General features: G+C 34.6%; 1 long non-coding RNA gene across 3 annotated transcripts; it reads left to right on the forward strand.

The window, feature by feature from the left end:
• Nucleotides 1–6: 6 nt before the first annotated feature.
• On the forward strand, nt 7–5,346 carry LOC117915809. Of its 3 annotated transcripts, none has more exons than XR_004651453.1 (4): nt 7–2,109; nt 2,895–3,043; nt 4,651–4,713; nt 4,782–5,346. It is a non-coding gene; the product is annotated as an uncharacterized LOC117915809 (long non-coding RNA). The 3 variants fall into 3 exon arrangements; XR_004651452.1 differs by lacking the exon at nt 4,651–4,713 and having other exon boundaries at nt 7–1,377; nt 1,610–2,109; XR_004651451.1 differs by lacking the exon at nt 4,651–4,713.
• The last annotated feature ends 3,069 nt before the right edge of the window (nt 5,347–8,415 follow it).

The raw sequence follows: 8,415 nt of genomic DNA on the forward strand, positions 1-8,415 counted from the left end.
TTTCTAACTTTAAAGATACTTGGGTGGCGGAGTTGTGGCAGCATTCTAATGAGGGGGTGGCTGGAATCCTAACTTCCTAAGGCCCCTAAATGACTGGGAGATTGTTATTGGGGTGCGCTTTTTGGCAAGACTTCAAGATAAAGTGGTATAAGAGGGTAAAGAGGATAAAGTGTGTTGGGTTGATACGAAGAGTGGAACTTTCTCTATTAAATCACTTTATGCTAGCCTAGAGATAAGAAGGAAAGTGCAATTCCCTTCTAGTGTTGTGTGGAGTGTGTGGGTTCCTTGTAAGGTGTCCTTTTTTGCTTTGGAGGCGACTTGGGGAAAAACTTTGACTCTTGACCAGCTTCAAAGGAGGGGGTGGTCTTTCGCCAATTGTTGTTTCCTTTGTCTGTCTCATGAGGAGTTTATTGACCACATCCTTTTGCATTGTGACAAGACAAGGGTGTTGTGGGAGCTATTATTCTCTCTCTTTAGAGTTTTTTGGGTGATGCAGTCCACAGTTAGAGAGACTCTACTAGGCTGGCATGATTCCTTTGTTGGAAGAAAGCGGAAAAAGGTTTGAAGGGCAACTCCTTTATACCTCTTCTGGACTATTTGGAAAGAGAGAAATAGAGGATCTTTTGAGAATGTGAAACTCTCAATCCAAAGGCTGAAATACTTGTTTGTGTAACTTGTTAACTTGGACCAAACTGTTTATAGGTGAAAGATTGATGTCCATAGTAGATTTCATTGATTGGTTGGGGTCGGTTTGAGGGAGAGAGTGTCTTTTTTTTTTCTCTTCCTTTTTTTAGCATTTTTAGGCCACCATTGTATACATCGTGTGTACTTTGGTTTGCCCTTTTTGGTGTGGTTAATACAAATCTCATTTACTGATCAAAAGAAAAAAAAAATGCATGTCCCTAAATTCAGAATGATATTTTTCTAAGCTAATATGTGTTAGGGAAATGCATACTCTAAAGTTGTAATTGAGATTAAATCTTCTTAAGTAAATGAAAAATCACTAGTTAGTCTCACATTTGGAAATTACTAGATGAGAAGCTAGAATATGTAACATTTTATTTCTAATGCATTTGATCACATAAAGTAAATTGTGTCAATAAGACTTTGTTTGGTGCTTTGCCCTTGGTCCAACAATTATATTATGGGACTTCTATGCATTTGGATTTTTAGATCCAAATTTCAATTATCAGAACCACAATTTCAATTATCAGAACCACACTTCTTCCTAGTGCAGGATAGAAGAAGTGGAGGAAAAGGTTGAGGAGTTGATCATAGAGGTTGGAGTTCCAAAATCACCTTTTTACCTCTTTCTGGTCCCTGAATCTAGAGAAATTTATGAAATTCTGTGTGTCCATTTACATTATCACCTTGAAGGTGTGGAATGTATTTATTGCTGATAGAAAACTTTGGCAACTATATTGATAATGATTTTTGTTTTCTTTCCATTTGTCCATTTCTTGCTTTGGGAATTATAGGATCTTTTGGCCTACAATTTTGTATCTTTTCATTGGATTGGACTTGATTTTTGAAATATGCAACATTGCTGTTCATGACCATGTTCTATTGAATACAAAAATAAAATGGTGTTAAATCTATTTTGTTGCAGACCCAAAACAGCTGGGGATAAGGTCTTGTGATGTGTACTGTTGCAAGGGGTTCTTCATTGGGGAAGAAGAAGTGTGTGAGAACACTCCCTTTATAGTAATTCCAAAGACAAACTATTTGAAAATTCCACCTGCATTCAAGCATGCATTTATATGAAATATGCATGTACCATTTGATTCTTGTTCGTTCTCTTTTGTGAACCCTGGAGGTTCATTTAGATGTTGATGCTGCTGCTGCAAGGATGGCATCAAGAAGGGCTTGGAACTAGATAATCATTTTGTCTCAATGTGGCCAGTTGCCTTTAATGATTGGAGCATCTTCAAAATCTTGCGTCCATGCAGACAACAATGGAAATTTCTCCTCATCCCCAACTGTTAGGCCAACAATCTCTTCCAATATGCTAATCATGTTGGCAAGCAAACCCAAGGCAAGATCAAGGAACCTCATCATCTCTCCACCGAAGGACTTCTTTCCCTTCAACTTTTCTTCCAAGAACTTCAGGTACTCCATGGCTTCCTCCTGCTTTGTCCCTCGCGTGATAAACACACTTTGAATTGATGTCAAACCATACATCAAAAAACAAATGAATATCAAACTACAAGATCTTTGTGAAGCTGAAGATAACTCTACTTTTCTGGTTGATATATATATTTTTGTTTGCCTATTGGGAAAAAAAAAATCTATTTTTCTGGTTGATCAGTACACATGAAGTCAGATGCTAATATAGCTCAATTATTCTTTCAGTGTTTGTCCTTTTATTTAAAATGCTGATTTTGGAAAACCTCTTAGATGAATGTAACATTTGCATCTTTCAATTTCGATGGTGTTGCTGAGAACTAAACTGTCATCTCAAGACCATGAATCCCCACAGTATCATCTCATTAAATCAAACAGGTAATCTAAGATGAGTGATGCAAACCCATTATTCTGTCCCCCCTGAATCAGTTGGAGGACATTTACTGTTTGGAAAAGATTGATCTGCATGTCTTCCTCCATATATACAAAAAGAACAATAGCTCAATTTCCTCATGCAAGTTTTTGTGTCTAAATACCATGAGTTGAATGTAATTACTGTACTGAACAAACCTTTTCGGGTATATCTTATAACCTGAATCCACATTGCATGTTTACTCAGTCTTCTATGTTTTGTACCATTTTTTATTTGTCACTTTCTTCAAGCTCTGAGAGCTGTCAACATCTTGGAAATCCATCTTTTCTTCCACATCCCCTAGCATATAATCAGTGCATTTCTTCTTCTAATTCATCAGAGTCTCCATTGCTTTTAGGTGGAGATATAGCTGATAAATATGACAGAGGATTCAGTGGACTTTTGATGAAGGGAAGGTTGATGGTAACAAAGATGTTGGAAGTATGATATTTTTCTGAAGAGCTTGACATACCTGTAAGCAAAAAAGGGGAAAATCCTAATCTTGCTGTAAGTACCATTTTGCTACCTTTGCTTATTTTACAAATCTGAATTGTTGACCAATTCATTTTTTTCCTGCTTTTGACTTGTCCATTAATTTTTTGGTCGTTGTGAAGTAATACTTAAGTCTCATGACATAGCATAATAAGAACTGCCATCATTTTGCATGTCTTAGTGTGGAGACTTCCTGATACAAAATTCACATATTCAACTTACTTTCTTCTGGATGGTTATGTTGTCTCAAACAATAATATGAAGACGAAATGAAAAAGCCTGAATCTTTTATCGGGTCAATTTGGAAAAAGAAAATCTCCTGGAGATACCTACTAAATATATGCCCTTTGCTTGCATATGTGTGCATAGACACACGTGTGAATGAAGAATATAATCAAGAGAATAAGGACTTAGTCCCAAATAGGTTCCTTATACCTTTTAAACTAGGCTTTCTGGTTATACTTTCTAGTAAATTTGGATTTTGAATTGGATGCAACTGGCTACCAGTTACTCTAGTTGGTAAGCCATGGAGAAAGCTGCAAAGTCAGTTTCTAATTTTAAAAAATAAAAAGATAAAAGTTGCAAATTAAGTTGGAGATGATGAATTTCAGGATGATATCTTAAGTGGGATCATATGTAGTACATATATATATATATATCCTGTATATATACCTGTTAAGAGTTTTAGAGGCTATCATGCATATTTGCAGGTATGTTTATCATATGATCCATATATACCATATATACTTCTTTCTCTCTCTCTCTCTCTCTCTCTCTCCCTACATATACATATATATCTATATATATATATTTCATTGAAGTATTTAAGGCACAAAAATGTTCCATCATTTATGGCCATTGAATTGGAATGCCACCAAAGTTAACATTTGATCACATATGTAGTCATCGAATTCATCAACCCGTCGCAGCTTTCCTTAGGCAGGAGCTGCACATAAGAGATAAGGTAGAAACTTGAGCCCTACATGTTTTTCTTTTACGCAGTCAACAAACTTGTTTGATTTTATTTTTCTTCACTTTCTCAGACTAGAAATTTAGAGCATCAAGATCAATGTTGTTACTAGAAATAATGGATTATTGTTAATCATGCTGCCATATTCTGGTCAGCATCGATTAAATTTAGACAGAGCATATCTGTTGCACTATGTTCTCCATGATAATTATGCTGTAATGATAAATTCTGCAATGTTTCTTGACATAAAGTACTGAACATTTAAGAGATCGACATTTAAAATTATATGTTGCAATTCAATAGAATTAATTATCATGTAGGATAAAGATGACATTGGAACATAGTTAACTGAAAATAGATATTACAAATGCTGTGGAGTATGAGGCAATTGCGAAGGAAAAATTGCCTAAGATGGTGTTTGAGTAATATGCATGTGGTGCAGAGGAACACTGGACTCTGTTTGAGAATAGGCATGCTTTTTCAAGAATTCTTAAGCCTTTTTAATCTTTATCTATTATCTATAAAAGCTAAATCATTCCACTCAAAATCTTTGGTTCAATGCTTTACTTATCATTTATATATGAACAAACTTATGTGGAAAGTTGTATAGCTGTTCTTTGGAAAAACTTTTTTTTTTTTTTTTGAATTATAGGCTTCAACTCGCATTCCTATTGATGTAATCAAGATAGACTTGGCCAAGGTCCTGTGTTGTGAGGTGAGTCACCATTTCTTATCTTTTAAATATATACGAAAGCCTAATTTTTCAGTAACAAATGGTGGCAGGTGGAGACGAAGGAGAGAGAAGGAGAAGGGTTCTTCAATCACCGACTCAAAGAGAAACCTGGGAGAATTTCCAGAAGCACAATGACAGAAGAAGCCACCCCAACCCATAGCCCTTCTGCTTTGATGACGCTCCTCTGAACCTCAATTTTCCTTTGCTTTTCTCAGCTGCCAAACATGTCGGACCCATCAATTTTCCCTCTATTTTCTCGACTTTTCTTTCCCTCAGAGCCGTGAATGTCTACCAATTTTTTGATTTATTTTTTAATTTTTTATTCTCTCAACTCTCTACAACAAAAAAGAGAAAAAAAAATTGGATTTTGTTTTATGCGGGTTTTGTGGAGATTGTTGATTGCGTTGGTGTCTGGTTTATTTGAAACAAACGGAATCGAAGGAAAAGGGGAGTAGGGGAGCTGTTTAATTGTATCTTTCTTCTCTACCGGAGGAAAATTTGGGGGTGAGAATTAGAGGTGAAGCTCACTTAGCTTGGTTCAAAAATTTGGTTTGTCTTTGTACTTGTCTGGCTTCTGATTGGGAATTGTTGTGATATATTGAATAATTTGGAAAATGTGACTGATGATTGAAAAAAACAGAGGAGATGGAAGACATGGAGGTGATGAGATTATGCAAGAATTGCACCTGCACTTACAGATGCATCTGCAGAAACTCTTCATTACCACAAGTTAAAATTACATTAGTACTCAAAACCTTTCTTTTAAACCAAACACGTTGGCCTATTACAGCAAGGTGCGTGTAGACACGTTGTCCTAAAACCACCGTCGCCTCCCTATCCAAAGGTATCAATAACTCTCACAAACGTTCTCTCTCTAGTCAACAAATAATAAAATAACAAAAAAAACAGAAGCTTAACTTTGAGACGAGTTACCAAAATCGCAGCCTCTGAAGGCGACTCCCTCGTGGGCTTCACGCATTCCCCTCAATAAATATGAATCTAACTTTGTTTCTTGTCCTAAGGCAACCACTCATTAACATAATAGTTTTTCCCTCATTTTGCATACTTCCATCAATTTATCATATGGAAAGATATTTTTCACTTTTTTGTATCATATGGAACAATATTAGTAGGACACTGCATATGGAGATTATCAATGTATATAATATGCTCCAATTTCTACAACCACAATCCCTCACGTTTGAGATGATAAACAATTTTTTTATACGTTAAAAGAGAATTAGGAAAAGTTGGTTCACAGGTTGATAATCGAATCAGTTGTAAATATATAATTTAAAATTAAAAATAACTATAATTTTAAAAAATATATATATAAATAATTAAAAATTTGAACTATATTTTATCTTTTTATCATTAATATTGAAAGTTTAAACTAGGATAAGAATAATATGAAGATTTATTGAATTAGTATTTCTAATTTGATTAAATATATCTAAATTTTAATTATTAAGATAAGATAAAATTTTATTATTCGGAGTTGTTTAGATTTTAATAATTATATATTTCATTAAATTTAATTGTTATATATATATATATTATTTTGGTATTTATTATCTTATATAAATCATAAATATTTAGATTTAGATTTTAATAACTCTTGGTGCACCCCAGCTTTCCCACCAAAGACCCAGTCTCGTCCAACCTTTCTGAGTCCCACATAAGAAATATAGTTAGCAAAACCTTCAAACCTATCCCATAAAAAGGCCTAACAACACACCTATCAATCATTTTTAGTGTTGGGTTCGAAGCATGCATTGGGCTTAAGAATATTAGGCCCTTTATGTGAGTATTAAATGACTTTTAAAAAGTAGGGCTGCAACTTGGGCAGGTTGGTCAGACTAACCCAAACCCAACCCGAATTAAGAAACAATTAACTTGTTACATATCAAAATCCATTTATAATTTTTTTTTTAAAAAAAAAACTTTTTAAATGTATTTATATGAAAATTTAAATAGTAAATAGGACAAAAATTTAAAATAATAACAAAAGAATAAATATAAATTTATATATTTTTCTAAAAAATGAAAAATATATAATATTATATAATTTGATCTTTTTTTTATTAAAAATAGAAAAAGAAGATGAATATTATTATATAGGATAATTTGCATTATAAATTTTATAAAAACATTCAAAATCCGGTTCGGGCTAAGCTTGGGTTATTCAAATTTTAGCCCAAACTCAACCCAAATTGAGCTCGGATTGAAAAATCCTAACCTTAGCCCAACTTGAGTAACACATTCCTCTGTTGTTAGAACTTGGTAACACTAACTCAAGAAAAACAATAGAACTCAGGAATAGCTGTGTAAGTAGTAAACAAATTAACACAACAGGACTCTGGAATAAGTGTGTACGTAGTAGAGAAAAACACAAGAGGAAAGGCTCTACTATTGTGGACTTGTACCAGTAGGGGCTGTATAAACTGCATCCATGTTGGTTATGGGGACTCTATGACCTTTATCCATGTTGGTCAATGGTACAACCGGAGGGTTTCTTCCTCATCTATTCCTCCCTCGTTCACTTCCTCTCCAACAAATTAATTTTCCTGTTCTTGCTGCCCACTTTATTTTCTAGGACCGACAATGAGGAACATGTTTGATTTTTGGCTTTTCCTTTGCCTGACAACCTTTTTATCCATTGCCCACTGACTTTTTTCTACACCTCTTGCTGCCACGTGCACAACTGCCAGGCCGTAGGGTAGAATTCTCCCAAGTTGGGTTGTGGGATTCTCATATCTAAATATCATGAAAATGAGAGCCCACTTTTACCTTAGCCCAACTTGAGTATTGAAAATGATTACCCAAGTTCGGCCAAATATCGGGTTGAGTTTGGATCGGGTCAGATCAACCTATCCAAGTTGTACCCTCATTAAAAAGCATATTGGTCAGCTCTTTAAAAGTTGGGTTTGAACTATATATTGGGCTTAGGAATGTTGGGCCTGATATAAATTTTGAAAAAAATAAAAACTTTAACTTCAGTTGAGCCGGTCCACTGATTTAGTGGTTGGACGGTTCAATGTCAGTTTATATCAATTCCAGTCCAATTAAGTGAATCAAACTGGATTAAGGTCTGATTGTCGGTTTGGTCCAGTCTAGTTTTTAAAACATGACTTGCATATAAATAAGTGCAGGAAGTTTAATTTGTTTGGATCCCTTTCATGTTACTTTAGAACGTATAAAATTTCATAAAGATAGAAGGATACACTTACTAGAAAAATTCTATTGGGAAATTTTTATCGAAGCTATATTATTTAAAAATGTCTGTTGACATTTATTTATTATTATTCATTAATATTTAAGTTTTATTTTAAATGAAATTTATTTAATTTTATTATATCAAAGTTGCCCTCCAATAGATCAAATTCACAACTGAAGCATTTAAATGACTGTATGACCTTTATCGATGATGGTCAATGGTAGAACCGGAGGGTTTCTTCTCATTTGACTTTGTTGCATTCTTGTCAATAGAGTGTGAAGTTTCTCCATGAATATTCTGTGGTCAACCGACAAACACCTCCTTCCAAGTGAAAGACGGAGACCGTATCATTTTGGAACCTCCAACCAACAAGAGCCACGAGCACCGGAACTATGAAGTTGAGAAGGGAAAGAATGATGCAGGGCAAAGTGGCGGCATGAAGCTTTCGTTGTTCGAGCCGTTAGCTT

The sequence above is a fragment of the Vitis riparia genome, chromosome 6 (genome assembly GCF_004353265.1).
Source record: "Vitis riparia cultivar Riparia Gloire de Montpellier isolate 1030 chromosome 6, EGFV_Vit.rip_1.0, whole genome shotgun sequence".
Taxonomy (NCBI): Eukaryota; Viridiplantae; Streptophyta; class Magnoliopsida; order Vitales; family Vitaceae; genus Vitis; species Vitis riparia.